At 46.5% G+C, this 15620-nt stretch overlaps 2 protein-coding genes across 5 annotated transcripts in view; one reads left to right on the forward strand and one right to left on the reverse strand.

Moving 5' to 3' along the window:
• Comt (catechol-O-methyltransferase) overlaps nucleotides 1–7379 on the reverse strand; it is a 29300-nt gene extending 21921 nt beyond the window's left edge. Inside the window, exon 1 of the mRNA XM_004670842.2 lies at nucleotides 7272–7379. The gene's annotated coding sequence lies outside the window, so the exon portion shown is untranslated. The remainder of the gene's footprint in view (nucleotides 1–7271) is intronic.
• Nucleotides 7380–7560: 181 nt separating this feature from the next.
• Txnrd2 (thioredoxin reductase 2) overlaps nucleotides 7561–15620 on the forward strand; it is a 73896-nt gene continuing 65836 nt past the window's right edge. The window contains exons 1-2 of one of the 4 annotated variants that reach the window (XM_045132460.1): nucleotides 7561–7618; nucleotides 15457–15528. The gene's annotated coding sequence lies outside the window, so the exon portion shown is untranslated. Of the gene's footprint in view, nucleotides 7619–15456; nucleotides 15529–15620 lie in introns of those variants that run through there. The other 3 variants (XM_045132461.1, XM_012951739.2, XM_045132459.1) reach the window with 3 other exon arrangements.

Consider the following 15620-nt stretch of genomic DNA (forward strand, 5'->3'; position numbering starts at 1 on the left):
TTTGAGGGGATGGGTGTTTTTGAGGTAGAGTCTCACTTTAGCCCTGGCTGACCTGGAATTCACTATGTATTCTCATGGCGATTCTCCTACCACTGCCTCCCGAGCACTGGGATTAAAGGTGTGCACTACCAAGCCTGGCCCTTCTGTTTCTTTCTCTTAAATAAATAATAAATAAATAAATCTCTAAAAAATATTTTAAAAATAATTTATTATTTGTAAGCAAAAAGAGAGGAGACAGAGAGAAATGGGAATGGTAGGGCTTCCCACCACTGCAACTGAACTCCTGATGCATGTGCTACTCTGTGCATCTGGCTTTATGTGGGAATTGGGGAATTGAACCTGGGCCATCAGGCTTTGCAAACAAGCTTCCTTAACTGCTGAGCCATCTCTCCAGCTCAAACTTCTGGTTCTTCTGCCTCTACCTCTCAAGTGCTGGAACTACAGGCTTGCACCACCATGCCCTGCCTTCCTTACCCATGAACTAGCATTCATCTGTCCTTTCCTTATGGAAACAGGATTCAGATCTGAACAGATACCACCACTAACCTCTTTATCATCTCACAGAGCTATGCCTTGTTTTGGGTCTGCTTGCTGGGCATTCCGTGGGAGGTCCCCTCTGGACCCAAAGTACCAGACAAACATGTTGTCATACAGAGGCCAGACTTAGTCAATTCTGAGACTTTGCTCACTAGAAACTGGGTGGCACTTGAGCTTCCTTCTAAAGGCGCCTCCTAGGTTGAAAGTTCTGGCTCACAGTTCTAAGGTGGAATGTAAACTGCTTTCTGGCTGGAAGCTTATCTGCCTGCTTGCTTGTAAGGCCCTTCAGTTCTTGCTGTCTGCTCTGCTCTTTCATGGGTGCTTCTCAGCAGGTTACAACACCCTTGCCTCAACTCCATATGCCCTGCCACACTTCCCAAAACCACTATGGAACCCACAACCTGTCATTTTCCCTCTTTTCTCACTGATGTGACTCTACCAAAAATAACTTGGAATATCAATAGTTTGAGGAAAGTTAGACTGTTTCCCAACTGCCTCCTCCAAGATACTTCCCTTCCCATTAATATAGCTCCCAATTCCTTCTGAGGGAAAAAAAAGAAACTATGGAGGGAACTTAGGGCCTTGCACACACTAAGCAGGCAGGCATAGGCATTTTGCCACTGAACCACTTACTAGTCTTCCCTCCATCCTTCCACAGCTTGGACCTCCCTTTCATTACCTGCTGATGTCCACTTTCAGGCTCCATATGCACACCTCCATCAATTCTATTAAACCTTTCCCTCCCTAGTCCAGCCCTTCAACTCTGGATAGTCTCTAGAACTTAAAACCTTTTACCCAGCCGGGTATGGTAGTACATGCCTTTAATCCCAGCATTGAGGAGGCAGAGGCATGAGGGATGCTAAAAGTTCAAAGAGTTCAAGGCTACCCTGAGACTACATAGTAGATTCTAGGCCAGCCTAGACTAGAGCAGGATAGTACCTCGAAAACCTAAATATAAGGGGGAAAAAAAAAAAAACGCCTGGCGTGGTGGCGCTTACCTTTAATCCCAGTACTTCAGAGGCAGAGATAGGAGAATCACCATGAGTTCAAGGCCACCCCAAAACTACATACTAAATTCCAGGTCAGCCTGGACTAGAGTGAAACTCTACCTCGAAAAACAAAATAAAAAAATCCTTTACCCTAGTGGGGATTCTCAAGGGACCCAGAGATCCCCCGCAAAGAAGGCTGGGTATATAGTCCATAGGTAGAATGTATGTTCAGCATACAGGAGGTGTGAGTTCCATCTTCAGCACCCACAGAAAAATTTTTTTGGATAGGGGGGTTGAGGTTGGGTCTCACTCCAGCCCAGGCTGACCTGAAAGTCACTATGTACTCTCAGGCTGGTCTTGAACTCACAGCAATCCTCCTACCTCTGCCTCCAAAGTGCTGGTATTAAAGGCGTGTGCTGGTTGAAAAAAAATTTCTTTTCACTCTAGCCTAGGCTGACCTGGAATTCATTATGTAGTCTCAGGGTGGCCTTGAACTCATAGCGATCCTCCTACTTCTGCCTCCCAAGTGCTGGGATTAAGGAGTGTGCTGGCCTGGAGAGATGGCTTAGTGGTTAAGGTACTTGCCTGCGAAGCCTGAGGAACCATGTTTTGATCTCTCTCCAGATCCAATGTCAGCCAGATGCACAAAGCTGAGGCAACTGCAAGGTTATACGTGGTGCCTACTAGGTAGTGCAAATGTCTGGAGTTCAACTGCAGTGATTGAGGCCCTGGTGTGCCAATTCTCTATTTCTCTCTCTCTCACTCTCTAAAATTAAAAGTGTATGAGCCACCACACCTGGCAGAATTTTTTTTTTTTTTGAGAAAGGTTCCCATGTAGTCCAGGCTGGCATCAAAATCACTTTGCAGCCAAGGATGATCTTGAAATCTTTATCCAGCTTCTACCTCCCAAGTGCTGAGATTACTGGAGAAAGCCACCTTGCCCTGCTCTCGCTCTCTCTCACTCTCTCCTTCTTGCCCCCGTTTTCTTTCTTTTTTTGGTGCTGGGGACTAAATCTATGACTCTGTGTATGCTAGGCATGCCCTTTACCCCTGAGCTACTATATTTTTAGATAGTACGGAGGGACTAAAAATAAGGCGGGCATGGTGATGCATGCCTTTAATCCCAGCACTGGGAAGGTACAGGTAGGAGAATCACCCTGAGTTTGAGGCCAGTCTGGGGCTACAGAGTGAATTCCAGGCCATTCTGGACTAGAGTGAGACCCTACCTTGGAAACAATAAATTAAAGAGCTGGGCGTGGTGGTGCCCACCTTTAATCCCAGCACTCAGGAGGCAGAGGTAGGAGGATCACCATGAGTTTGAGGACACCCTGAGAATACACAGTGAATTCCAGGTCAGCCTGGGCTAGAGCAAGACTCTACCTCAAAAAACAAAAACAAAAAAAGAAAGAAAAAAAAAGGGAGGGAGGGAGGAAGGGACAGACCTGGCTTAGAGGGTCCCTAGCTTTCCATATACATAAGGAGTTGCTACCTGGAAGAGCCCATGAAGGATGGCAGAAGAAAGCTAGCTTTTTTTTTGGCTTTTTGAGGCAGGGTCTCATTCTAGCTCAGGCTGACCTAGAATTCACTATGGAGTCTCAGGATGGCCTCTAATTCATGGCAATCCTCCTACCTCTGCCTCCCAAGTGCTGGGACTAAAGACGTGCGCCACCACACCCGGCTTGAAAGCTAGCTTTTTAAAGGCAGCTCCAGTTAGGGATCGAGGCTCAAAATGAAGATACCACCCTACATAACATCTTGCCATAATACAAAAATGGAACTTGGCAGAAATGAAACTACAGGGTCCCTGCTGCCCAGTCCAGCATAAACTGTTTCTTGGTTTGGATGGCTTTTCTGCTTGTCTCTGCTTTATAGTTCGGGGTAACTTCTCTCTTTGGTTACATGCATGATTTTCCTCTGGTTTCTGAATCTACCATGTGTGGGTTCTTCCCAAGTTTCCCTATACAAGCTCCTAGATTCCCACTTCCCACTGTTTATGACTTTCCAGCTTTCCTTCCTAGATCCCAATCTCCCTTAAATAAACCCAATTGTAATTTTCTCCTCAATAAAATTAACATTTCATAATTTATCTTTCTTGAACCTGTCTTTATTAATTCTTTTGTTGTTGTTGTTAGTTTTGTTATTGTTTTTGTTTTGTTTTTAGAGGTAAGGTCTCACTCTAGCCCAGGCTGACCTGGAAATCTCAGGGTGGCCTCGACCTCTTAGCAATCCTCCTACCTCTGCCTCCCAAGTGCTGGGATTGAAGGTGTACAACACCTTGCTCAGCTCATTAATTCTTTTTTTTTTTATGAAAGAGACAGAGAGAGAGAGAGAGGAGTGTGAGAAAGAGAGAAAGAGAGAGAGATCACAAGCCAGGGCCTCTAGCCACTGCAATCGAGCTCCAGACACATGCACCATCTTGTGTGCATGTGTGACCTTGTGCACATGCATCACTTTGTGTGTCTGGCTTATGTGGGTTCTGGGTAGTCGAACTTGGGTCCTTAGGCTTTGCAGGCAAGCACCTTAACCACTAAGCAATCTTTCCAGCCCTGTCTTTATTAATTCTTTATTAAAGGTAGGACAGAACCCAAAACTTGGAGTTCATACATTGGGGGGACCCTTTCTGAACCTCCAAATCCTGCATTACCAGAAACCTCAGAATACTTGGAGGTTTAGAGGTTACTCCCTCTTGAGAAGCCCACATTATGTGTTATATGTACTGTCCTTTTCCTTCTTTTTTTTAATTTTATTTATTTATTTATTTATTTATTTTTTATTAACATTTTCCATGGTTATAAAAAAAATCCCATGGTAATTCCTTCCCTCCCCACCCCCACACTTTCCCCTTTGAAATTACATTCTCCATCATATTACCTCCCCATTACAATCATTGTACTTACATATATACAATATCAACCTATTAAGTATCCTCCTCCCTTCTTTTTAAAAATATTTTATTTTATTTGAGAGTGAGAGAAACAGAAAGAGGCAGATAGAGAGAATGGGCATGCCAGTGCCTCCAGCTTTGCCTATTCTTTTAATTATTTTTTGGGGGGGTGGAGGTTTCAAGGTAGGGTCTCACCGTAGCCCAGGCTGACCTGAATTCAATATATAGTCTCAGGGTGGTCTCGAACTCATGGCACTCCTACCTCTGCCTCCTGAGTACTGGGAGCCACCACTCCCGCCCATATTTTAAAAACAAACAAACAAAAAAGCCCTTCAGGGTGAAGCCTGACAACCTGACATAAACTTCATACTCATCACCAGAGCAAATCATCAGTGGGTGAACTTCCACCTTAACCAATGCTACAGGCCACACAGGAGGTCCTCCAGTATACCTTTATGGTCCATGCTCTGCTCTGGGAAATAGCCATGTCTGCAACATTAATGTCTACAACAGCACCACACACGCTCCTGCTGTCCTCAACCTACTGTCTTAAAGCTGCTTAGCTCCTACTATCTAGAAATCTGTCAAGATACTGCCCACTAGACTTAAAAACTGGATAAAAAAAAAACAAAAAACAGGGCATAGTGGCACATGCCTTTAATTCCAGCACTTTAGAGAGGATGGTAGGAGGAACACTGTGAGTTCAAGGCCATCCTGGAGCTACAGAGTGAATTCCAGGTTAGCCTGGGCTAGAGTGAAACCCTACCTCAAAAAAAAAAAAAGCCTGGATTTTAGTTAACACCAATCTTTCTGCTTACACAAACATGCCCCTCATTAAATCTGATCACTTGCACCATCCAGAAAATATCCTCATCCTTGTTGAGCTAGCCCCTTGTGAACAAAAGGTCATGGAACACAAGATTGACTTCTACTGTTCAGAGAAAAGAAGAATGATACCATTAGCTTTCTTGGACAAAAAGATTCGGCCATTCTTAACCACATTTTTTCTGAAGATTTCAATAGGGCTGAGTCCTTATTCTGTCCAAACGAGGACACACAGAGTTCTTTCCCTTACTGTCAGCAGATCTTAAATAAAAAATTTGTTTCTCCCACATTGACAAGGGTACTGCTGTTTCTCTGTGACATGATGTCCTCTTCAGAGGCTCTTCACAGCCCCTAGAGGAGTATGCAAGTATTCATGGCAGTTCCCACTGTACTCCCAAGCTTACAGGACCAGTAAGGACCTATCACCCCTTGCTAGAAGAACTCAGAATCCCGACCTGCCAGTAGAAAGATCTGGGGATGACTTCCTCCTTCTATAACAGTCCTACAAGGACTACACCCAGCTCTGATGAGATAGACAGGCATTGTTATAAGGCTTGGAGGCCACTGAGAATGGACTTCTCCCTCGTGATCTGCTTTGGATCCCATCTCACCTTTCCCAGAAAGGGAAGATGGTGGAGGTATCCAAGCTTTGTTAAGGGAAAGCTACTTCCCCCTGGTCAAAAGATTAGAATTTGAGGATTAAAAAAATTTTTTTTAAATTAATTTGCAACAGAGAAAAATCAAGGAAAGAGAAAATGGGTGCACCAGGGCCTCCAACACTGCAAATGAACTTCAGATGCATGCACCACTGTGCATTTGGCTTTACGTGGGTACTGAGGAATTGAGCCTGGGTCATTAGGCTTTGCAGGCAAGTGCCTTAACTGCTGAGCCATCTCTCCAACCCCAGAATTTGAGGTTTACCTCTTGCTCTGGGGTGGAGGCGTGAAGAATTAATCCAAATCACCTAAAGACGTGCTAAAGAATAATGTAGATGGGCTGGAGGGATGGCTTAGCGGTCAAGGCATTTGCCTGCAAAACCAAAGGACCCTGGTTCGATTCCCCAGGACCCACGTTAGCCAGATGCACAAAGGGGTGCACGCGTCTGGAGTTCGTTTGCAGTGGCTGGAGGCCCTGGCGCGCCCATTCTCTTTCCCTGTCTCTGTAGAAGCTCCTCTCTGGTACAACTGCCAGCAGACCCTCCTGCTGGGTCTGCTCCTTCTCTAAGTAGTAATTCAGAAAGTGTAACCTTTCCTTTCTCCCTTTTCTTTGCTGTGGATGCCGGCTGAAACCCTAAAAGCATGTTTGCTCTGACACCTTGGGTTTTCTCACCGTTTATCTGAAGACCACCCATTCCCATGCATCTGCTTATCGTCCACTGCCAAACCCGTCTGATTTCTGCACCCTAACTCAGAAGGCATGACTTTCTTCCTCTTACGCTTCTCCTTCCTCACAGCCGCTGCGGAGATCTACAGCTTGCCTTCCTTACAGTTTAATAAAATTGTCCTTCAGCTTCTTTCTGGGTCCATTTCTAAACTCTCTTATTAATAAGAGTAAGAACCCAGAAAAAGGAACCTCAGTTCCCCGGTAACAATGAAGGCGGGGATCTTGGACTCAGAAGGCTCCCTTCCTGATAGAGTGGTCATTCTTTTGTAAGGGAGGGGGTTACCTGTTGGGGAGACTGAGGTCCTGCAACTCTGTGGCTCTGAATTGTGATCCCAGCCTAAGATTTAATGGTGGGCCAGACCCCGGCAGTGACACACTCCGCCCAGGTAAAAAGGCCAACTCCAGAGACAAAGGCACCCTCCAGGGGGGACTGGAGGGGAGGACAGGTCTCCTACTCCTATCTTGAGCTCCCGGACTCTAGTACAGAATTTCAAGGAGTCTGGAGACCTGCCTCAGCCCAGGCTCCTTCATACATCCCGAGCACCGCCAGGCGATCCCTACGCTAGGTCAGACCCCGCACCCCAGGTCCGAAGACCCCCTCGGCCCCCACCCAACGTCAGCCTCGCCCTAAATTCCCAGGCGCAGGGTCCGACCTGGAATTCGCGTTGGGAGACCGCGCCACGCCGGATCCTGCCTGCCGGGCCGAGCTCCCCGCCGCGCGTGGGCCGCAGCACTCAGAGCTCGCAGGCAGCGCGCAGGCCGCGGAGGCGCCCGACTCGCTCCGGCTCGGCTCCGGCTCAGGCGGCGCGGCGGGCAGCCCCGGCGCCAGAGGCCCCCACGATGGCTGCGCTGGTGGCGGTGCTACGCGGCCGCGGAGGGCGCGGGCGCTGGCGGCCGCAGGCCGTGCCGGGCGGCGCGCGCGGCGGGGCGGCTGCGGGGCTGCGGGGCTGCGCAGGCTCAGCCCTGGGAGGCGCGAGGAGCCCGGGACACCGGCGTGCAGGTAGGCGTGGCGCCGGGGACCCCTGGCTGTGACGTGCCGGCGAGAACCAGGCTTCCTCTTCTGCTCCTGGGCTGCGTCCTTGAGATAGTCTCTTTCCGAACCCGGAACTGCACTTTTGTCACACTGGCCTTCTGCCCACGCCTTGCTTTTTATATATTTTAAAATACATTATTTTCACTTATTCATTTGAAAGAGGCGGAGGGGGGCGATGAATGAAAATCGGCGCGCCAGGGTCTCTAGCTTCTGAAAATGAACTCCAGACTCGTGCCACCTTATGCACCTGGCTTACGTGGGTCCTGGAGAATTGAACCTGGGCCCTTTGGCCTTGCAGGCAAATGACTTAACCGCTATTCCCTGCTTTTTATATTTTTTATTTATTTGTTTTATTTATTTGTTTGCAAACACAGAGATAGAAAGAAGAGAGACAGACATTGAGAGAACAGGCGCACCAGGGCCTCCAGCCATTGCAAACGAACTGCAGATGCATGAGCCATTTTGTGCATTTGGCTTTACGTGGGTACTGGGGAATGGAACCTGGGTCCTTTGGCTTTGCGGGCAAATGTTTTAACCACTGAGCCATCTCTCCAGCCCTTGCCTTGCTTTTTATGTGGATGCTGGGGATCTATCTCAGGTCCTCTCTGGCCCTTACTCCTGAGCCGTCTCCTCAGCCCCAGGTACTTTTTGGGGGCAGGGTGCTGCTTTGTCGAAGCAGGGTCTCACTTTAGCCCAGGCTGACTTGGAACTCACTGTGTAGCCCAAGCTGGACTCAAACTCATGGCATTCCTCTTATATCAAGTTAACCAAATTCTGGGGTTAAAGATGTGCACCACCACGCCAGTTCAGGTACTACTTTTTGTTGGCTTTTTGGTTTTGTTTTTGACCCCCACCCCACCCCTGCATGTACCTTAGGCTAGCCTATGGTTAGGTAGTTGAGGCTGCCCTTCAACTCCTGATCCTCCTCCTCCTACCTCCTAAGTGCTAGGATTACAGGCAAGCGACCTCATGACTGATTCAGCAAGTAGTTTTTACTTGCACACACAGGGAATGAATAAATGCTAGAGAACCTGTGGGACTAAGACGTAATGTATGTTGGGGTCTGTGCATGCCCTTGGAAGAGAGATGTACTTGTTCTCTTTGTACCATAGAAGGTCTCCCCCCACCCCCGCCCCGCCCCCAGGTAGGGTCTCATTCTAGCCCAGGCCGACCTGGAATTTAGTATGTAGTCTCAGGGTGGTCTTGAACTCACTGTGGTCCTCCTACCTCTGCCTTCTGAGTGCTTGAATTAAAGGCATGTGCCACCATACCCAGCCAGCCAGAAGGTCTTTTAAAACATAGCACTCAGAGCCAGTCATAGTGGTGCACTCCTTTAATCCCAGCACTCGGGAAGCAGAGGTAGGAGAATCACTGTGAGTTTGAGGCCACCCTGAGACTCCATAGTGAATTCCTGGTCAGCCTGGACTAGAGTGAAACCCTACCTCAGAAAAAAAAAAAAAAAGCACTTGGGAGGCTGAGATAGGAGGATCACCATGAGTTCTAGGCCAGCCTGAGACTACATAGTAAATTCCAGATCAGTCTGGGCCAGAGTGAACCTCTACCTCGAAAAAACAAACAAACTATATATATATATATATATATATATATATATATTTGATAATTTGGGGGAGTTGTGTATGGGCCTCTTGCTGCTTCAGACAAGCTCCAGATGTAAGCACCACGTGCCACTTTGTGTATTTGGTTTTACATCAGTACTGGAGAATCAAACCCAAACCAGTAGGTTTATAAGCAAGTACCTTTAACCACTGAACCATTTTTTATCTTATTTTTTTTTTAATTTTTAAATTTTTATTAACATTTTCCATGATTATAAAAAAAATCCCATGGTAATTCCCTCCCTCCCCCCTGACACTTTCCCCTTTGAAATTCCATTCTCCATCATATCCCCTCCCCATCTCAATCATTGTACTTACATATATACAATATCAACCTATTAAGTAACCTCCTTCCTTCCTTTCTCTTCCCTTTATGTCTCCTTTTTAACTTAACTTTTAACTTACCTCTGCTACTAAGTATTTTCATTCTCACACAGAAGCCCAATCATCTGTAGCTAGGATCCACATATGAGAGAGAACATGTGGCGTTTGGCTTTCTGGGCCTGGGTTACCTCACTTAGTATAATCCTTTCCAGGTCCATCCATTTTTCTGCAAATTTCATAACTTCATTTTTCTTTACCACTGAGTAGAACTCCATTGTATAAATGTGCCACATCTTCATTATCCACTCATCAGTTGAGGGACATCTAGGCTGGTTCCATTTCCCAGCTATTATAAATTAAGCAGCAATAAACATGGTTGAGCACGTACTTCTAAGGAAATGAGATGACTCCTTCGGATATATGCCTAGGAGTGCTATAGCTGAGTCATATGGTAGATCAATCTTTAGCTGTTTTAGGAACCTCCACACTGTTTTCCACAATGGCTGGACCAGATTGCATTCCCACCAGCAATGTAGAAGGGTCTATCTTTTTCCACATCCCCGCCAACATTTATGATCATTTGTTTTCATGATGGTGGCCAATCTGACAGGAGTGAGATGGAATCTCAATGTAGTTTTAATCTGCATTTCCCTGATGACTAGTGACGTAGAACATTTTTTTAGATGATTATATGCCATTCGTATTTTTTCCTTTGAGAATGCTCTATTTAGCTCCGTAGCCCATTTTTTGATTGGCTTGTTTGATTCCTTATTATTTAACTTTTTAAGTTCTTTGTATATCCTAGATATTAATCCTCTATCAGATATATAGCTGGCGAAGATTTTTTTCCCATTCTGTAGGTTGCCTCTTTGCTTTTTTCACTGTGTCCTTTCAGTGCAAAATCTTTGTAATTTCATGAGGTCCCAGCGATTAATCTGTGGTTTTATTGCCTGAGCAATTGGGATTGTATTCAGAAAGTCTTTGCCAAGACCAATATGTTGAAGGGTTTCCCCTACTTTTTCCTCTAGCAGTTTCAGAGTTTCAGGTCTGATGTTAAGGTCTTTAATCCATTTGGACTTAATTCTTGTGCATGGTGAGAGAGAAGAATCTATTTTCATCCTTCTGCAGATATATCTCCAGTTTTCCCAACACCATTTGCTGAAGAGGCTGTCTTTTCTCCAATGAGTATTTTTGGCATTTTTATCGAATATCAGGTGGCTATAGCTACTTGGGCTTACATCTGGGTCCTCTATTCTGTTCCACTGATCTACATGTCTGTTTTTGTGCCAGTACCATGCTGTTTATGTTACTATGGCTCTGTAGTATAGGTTAAAATCTGGTATGGTGATACCACCAGCCTTATTTTTGTTGCCACTGAGCCATTTTTTAAATTTTTTTTTTCAGTTTTCTTGTTTATTTATTTATTTGAGAGAGATGGAGGCAGAGATAGAGAGCGAGAGAATGGGCATGCCAGGACCTCCAGCCACTGCAAACTAACTCCAGTTGCATGCGCCCCCTTGTGTATCTAGTTTACATGGGTCGTGGGAAATTGAGCCTCAAACCAGGGTCCTTAGGCTTCACAGGCAAGTGTTTAACCACTAAGCCATCTCTCCAGCTCTAAAATTATTTTTTAAATTTATTTATTTATTTGCAAGCAGACAGAAAGAGAAAGGGAGAGAGGGAACATTGCATGCACCAGGGCCTCTAGCCACTGCCAACAAAGTCCTGACTCATGTACCACTTTGTACCTCTGGCATACATGGGTAACCACTGGAGAATAGAACCCAGGTAGCCAGGCTTTACAAGCACCTTTAACCGCTGAGCCATCTCTCCAGCCCACTGAACCATTTCTTCAGTCCCTACAGAAGATCTTTGCCCAAGTGAGGACAATAATTACTAGCTTCAAACCGCCCAAGCAGAAGCTAGGCATCATCAGGTCACTCAACATGCTTCAACATTATAACCTGCAGGACAGCTTCCCCCAGTGCTGGGCACAGTGTCACCACATCTTCAGTGGTGTGATCAGTACCATGCTTGGCCTCCATCATGAACTGCGAGGTAATTTCCACCAACTCCACCTCTTGGATGCCAGTGAGAAAACTCATTTCTGAACTGGGTGTGGTGGCACACGCCTTTAATCCCAGCACTCAGGAGGCAGAGGAAGGAGGATCATTATGAGTTTGAGGCCAACCTGAGACTACAGAGTGAATTCCAGGTCAGCCTGGGCTAGAGCAAGATACTACTTCGAAAAACCAAAAACCTCATTTCTGCCCTGGGGCAGTGGGGGGCGGTGGTATGAGCAAAGTCAAGTTGGAGTTTTTCACAGAGTTGGCTGTGGGGAAGGCATAATGGCTGGCTCTTGGCAGGCTGACTATATGTACAAATGAGCTGCAAAGCCTTCCAGCTCAAAGGCAGAGGGTGTCTCAGGAGACCCCTGTGTGAAACTCACTTGAGACTTGTCACTTCCACTGGGCTTCTATTTTCTACTGGCCCTGTTCCAGACATGAGATTCAGTAAGGAGCTGAAAATTAAAAGACAATGTTGGTTAGAAGGCAGAGACATTCTAGGACTAAGTCCATGGGCAGGGAAGGTAGTTTTGTAACAGGGTGCTACAGATCCAGGAAGGTACTTGAATCTCAAACCCTAAGTTCGTTTCTAATTTTTTATTTATTTATTTTGGGTTTTTGAGGTAGGGTTTCACTCTAGCTCAGGCTGACCTGGAATTCACTCTGTAGTCTCAGGCTGGCCTCGAACTCATGGTGATCCTCCTACCTCTGCTTCCTGAATGCTGGGATTTCGTTTCTAATTTTATTTTTTTAATATTTTTAAATTTTTATTTACTTAACAGAGAAACAGGGAGGGGGAGAGAGAGAATGGGGGTATCAGGGCCTCCAGCCACTGCATACCAACTCCAGACGTGTCTACCCCCTTGTGCATCCAGCTGGCTAACATGGGTGGGTCCTGGGGAATCGAACCTGGGTCCTTTGGCTTTCCAGGCAAATGCCTTAACCACTAAGCCATCCCCCCAGCCCTCGCTTTTAAAACTGTTTAAATATTTTTTTAAATTTTTATTTCTTTATATGAGAGCAACAGACAGAAAGAGACAGAAAGAGAGAGAATGGGCACACCAGGGCTTCTAGCCACTGCAAACAAACTCCAGATGCATATGCCTCCCTTGTGCATCTGGCTAATGTGGATCCTGGGGAAGTGAGTCTCGAACTGGGGTCCTTAGGCTTCACAGGCAAGCACTTAACTGCTAAGCCATCTCTCCAGCCCCAGCCCTCATTTTTAATTTTAATCAAAGAATAAAAAAGAAGACCGAGAAGGGTAATTATAAATTATTATATTTATTGAGGGAAGTACAGAGCCGAGGAACGGCACCCATGTGACTAGAGATCCCACGTGGGGGGCCTGGAAAAAAGCATGGAAAGAAAAAAGAAAGATCAAGGAGTTCCTGCTGTGTGGGGACCTGGAGAGGATAAAGGAGCCCATGTGTAGAGTAAGGGCTAGTCTGGGCCTAGCCAGCCCCGGCCCATCCGAGGGAAAAACTCACCCACAACTGAAAGTTCCCAAGTGGCCAGAGAGTCTGCCCTTCCCTTGCAAAGATAGTTATAACCGTGTAGGGTGGTGGGCTGTCTTCCGGCTCAGGTGAACCAGATGGCCAGCTGGTTGGTTAGGGCTCCAGGCTGTCTCAGGAAGAGGTTAGCCCTGGGGCTGAACTTGGCCAACCATAATGTTTAAATACTATGAAAGGCCTTCCTCCTAGGAGGTTTCCTGTTTGTGGAAAAACCGTTCTTTGGAACTAGACAAGAGTTAAGTCCAGATCTTCTTTGATTTCTAGCAAGTATAAAATTTCCTGCCCCCTTTTTTTACCTTTACCTTCAGGGGTCCAGTCACCCAAACTGTCCCCCCTCTCAGTTTGATCTAAGTCTGTGAAGGCCAGAATGTGCAGTCCATCTCAGGTAGGCCTCACCTAGGTGAGCTGCTCCCTGACACCTGCCGCCCAGCCCTTCCTCTTCAGAACAGCATCTCCTTTTCTCACATTTGGAGTCCCCCCCACACATAGGCTTCCTGCACCCCACCCTTCTACTTAGGGCTCCTTGTAAGGGTTTATCAGGCAGTGCTCCAGGGTGTGCACTGGCCGGACGGCACAAGATAAGCATGCAGTCAGCCCCGCTTGTTGCCTGACACCAAGCAGAAGGCACAGTATAGGGCATCAGGGCAGGGTGACTCAAGGGATTGGGACCCCACTCTGGCTACAGGAAGGACAAACAATGGAAGGTAAGATCTGGATCTCCCCAGGGCAAAAACCTGGGTCTCCCCATCCTTGCACTCCTGCCCTTGCAGGAGAGGAGAGAGAGGGTCTGCCTTAGCAGGCAAGTCTTTTGTGGAACCAAGTGACAATTTCTCTTTCACCCTAGTTGAATTTCTTTTCTAGGCTTCTATCAAAGCTGTCACACAATTTCTAACCATTCAGGCCATTTGAGTTGAGCTTGGAACTGAGTGCATTTTGGCCTGGTGCCTTGAGCTAAGTTATGACTCCATCAAATCCTTTGTGCATAGATCTCAGTGTCAGCTGTTGGATGGAATGTGGAATAGGTTCAGCTGTGGGGCTGCAAGTCATGGGCCCTTTAGGAGTGCAGTCCAGGGACCCTGAGGAACATGGGAGCCCCAGCATATTCTAATGTGGCTGCAAAGATAGTTCTAGCCTTCTTTTTTATCTTTATCTTTCTTTTTTAAAAATTTATTTATGTATTTGAGAGAGAGAAAAAAAAAGAGGCAGAGAGAGAGAGAGAGAATGGGCATGCCGGGGCCTCCAGCCACTGCAAACGAACTCCAGACATATGTGCCCCTTTGTGTATCTAGCTTATGTGGGTTCTGGGGAATTGAACCGAGGTCCTTTGGCTTTGCAGGCAAAAGCCTTAACTGGTAAGCCATCTCTCCAGCCCTTAAAAATATATTTTTTAAATTTATTTCAGAGAGAGAGAGAGAGAAAGAAAGAATAGGCACACCAGGGTTCTAGCCACTGCACATGAACTCCAGATGTAATGCAACACCTTGTGCAGTTGGCTTTGCGTGGGTACTGGGGAATTGAACCTATGTCCTTTGGCTTTGCTGGTGAGCTCCTTAACTGCTAAGCCATCTTTCCAGCCCCTCTTTCCTTTTCCTTTCTTTCCTTGATTGATTTTTTGGTTTTTTGAGGTAGGATTTTATTGTAGCCCAGGCTGGCCTGGAATTCACTATATAGTCTCAGGGTAGCCTCCAAATCACAGCAGTCCTTCTACCTTTATCACCCCAGTGCTGGAATTAAAAGCGTGCACCACCACGCTTGGCTAGTTCTTGCCTTTTTAGGTAAATGTTGGATAACAGATGCATAGCCAAGGGAATTCCAGAGGAGCCCTGGAAGCTCTGCCTATGCCCAGGATCCCCCCCAACACACACATCCAGATCTCATTGGCACTCTGAGATATTGACAATTTTGGCCCCTAACTTCTGTGTTGGAAGGGCTACACAAATGTTCTTGCTTTCTAGGCACATTGACTGAAAGAAAATGTTTATACTCTATGTGGCTTAGGACATTGGGTGAAAGCTAAGGTTCTAGGACTCTTTGGGGATGTATGAAGGGGTCTGCAAAGGTAGTTACATACCCTGGCAGTGCCTCAGCGTACTCTGGTTTCTGGATTTATTCAGACACTATGTGTGGACCCTGCTGTGAGGTGTTACAGATACATTGTCACCCCTGACTGCCCCATCCTGATAAACCCTGTACCACATACATCTGAACAGAGCTGCTTGTTTTTCAGAGAGCACAGTGCTCCTTCTGGGTCAGAATCTGACATTTTCTCACATTCTGTCCTTCTCCAGCAGGGCAGCAGCAGGACTTTGATCTCTTGGTGATTGGTGGAGGATCTGGTGGCTTGGCTTGTGCCAAGGAAGGTATGTAGCTTGTGTCCTGTATTTCTTCTAGTGTTATAGAACTTTGAAGTTTTCAGGTCATCCTGGAGAAGGTGGCATTTTGGCGGTGACAG

The sequence above is a fragment of the Jaculus jaculus genome, chromosome 13, assembly GCF_020740685.1.
Source record: "Jaculus jaculus isolate mJacJac1 chromosome 13, mJacJac1.mat.Y.cur, whole genome shotgun sequence".
Classification (NCBI taxonomy): domain Eukaryota; kingdom Metazoa; phylum Chordata; class Mammalia; order Rodentia; family Dipodidae; genus Jaculus; species Jaculus jaculus.